Genomic DNA, 2,075 nt, shown 5'->3' with positions numbered 1-2,075 from the left:
ATATTTATATTTATATAAACTTTTTTCCTCCCTGGCCAGGTGGCTCAGATGGTTGAACATCATCCCATACATCTAAAAGGTAATGGGTTTGATTTCGAATTACAGCACATACATAGGTTTCGGTTTCAATCCCCGGTATAGAAGGAGGCAGCCATCAATGTTTCTCTCTTACATCCATGTTTCTCTCTCTCCCTCTCCCTTCCACTCTCTCTAAAAATCAATAAAAGCATATCCTTGATGAGGATGAAAGACATTTTCCCTTAATGTGTCATTGTAGATAACAGAGGCTGGCCATAGTAAAAATCAATAAAAACATATCCTTGATGAGGATTAAAGATATTTTCTCTCCATTAATGTGTCATTGTAGATAACAGAGGCTGGCCATACAGTAATTTTAATGAGAGGTTAAGTGCTCCTCTTCTCAGATGGTACTCTACACTACATTACACTCAACAAAGCACTTTGTGCCTTTTACATATCCTTAAGTAATTTTTTTATCTTAAGGATAAATATAAATATCATGGATTATAATGAAGAAGCAGAAGTGTAGGCTATCATTTGTCTAGTGAACCCTTTGCAATTTCAGCATGTCATGAATAATTGTTACATTACATCAAACAATTGATAAAAGAATTATCCAAGGATAAGATACTCAGATGTCACTCTAGTTTAGTACTTCACATATACAAATGTTTAACAATATTTTTTTATAACAACATCATTTATTCTTTGTTGATTTTTTTTGTGTCCGGGTGAAGTGCACAACCAAAAGAATATGAACACTTCAATTTTCTTTGAAGATTTTAAGATGCAAAAAAAAGATAATTTACCTTTTTACCTTTCATATATCATGGCAGATTTTATATATTTATTGGCTATATAGAGAAGCATCTTGACATAACAAAAGTTTTTTAAACATGTTTTCATGCAGTTTGGATATATAACCGAAGAGTAGAAAACACATTTTCCTACATAAAGAAAATTTTAAAACAATATGCTTTTGAGATACACACACAGAGACTGAGCTAAATCATTTTCACTAGTAAGAGGAGAATAAACTAGACTTAGTTTTTAGCCCAAATCAACTATAGAGACATGATGGATTTCTAAAGCATGCATTGGTCCAACTTTATTTATATGAAAAGTGAAAATCTGGTCCAGGTGTGGCAAACCTGGCTTGCTGGTAGTGGTGTGTGTGGCTATGGGGGTAGGCACATCCCTTCCTCTGGCTACCATTAGATTCCTGAGGTAGAGTTCCAGATTTTGTTGTCTAGCATTTTAGGAATTCTTCTAAATTTCAAATACTAGGTGAAATCTTTGCTAGGAGGAAGAGTTGCTTATCTCAACCAAGCTGGATGAAGGAAGCTAACAGAAAGGGAGAGTGAGGCTATAGATGCTCATTGAATAATCTATGCCAAACCTCCAACCCAACATTGGACATGGTGTTGCCTGCTAATGGTCTTACATCAAGATTGGAATTTGATAACAGGAGGAGAAAGGAAGGTAGAATAAAAAACTTTTGAAAACAAAACTGGTTTGGCTTATGTTTGTCCTGTAAGGCAAAGATTTGAGCTTGTTATAAGTGTTTGAGGTTGGCCTGTTAGTAAAATGCTGGCAAAGCACCCTAAATGCTGGGAAAGAAAAGAAATTTCTGTGAGAAAGATATTAATTTTAGTTCTTTTGTCGATGGAGGAGAAATGCCAAGTATCCTATATAATAAAAGGCTACCATGAAAATTGTCTCCTCAGGAGTTCGACCGACCAGGAGTTTGACCACTCGCTATGACATGTGCTGACCACCAGGGGGTGGCGTGGAACTAAGGAAGGCCCTGGCCGGCAGGCAGTAGCAGGGGAAGGTAGGCCCTGGCTGGCAGCCAGCAGCCAGCAGCTGGGGGAAGGAAGGCCCTGATCGGCCCTGATCGGCCCTGATCGCCGGCCAGGCCTAGGGACCCAACCCGTGCACAAAATTTGTGCACTGGGCCTCTAGTAAGAAATAAAAGGGCAAAAGGGCTGAAAATCTGTGGCCTCTGTAATAGTAGTGCTGAGGTAAAGGAACGTTGCTCACATTTTGAAAGG

The sequence above is a fragment of the Myotis brandtii genome, unplaced genomic scaffold, assembly GCF_000412655.1.
Source record: "Myotis brandtii unplaced genomic scaffold, ASM41265v1 scaffold230, whole genome shotgun sequence".
NCBI lineage: Eukaryota > Metazoa > Chordata > Mammalia > Chiroptera > Vespertilionidae > Myotis > Myotis brandtii.
Note: the sequence above shows the minus strand (reverse complement) of the source record.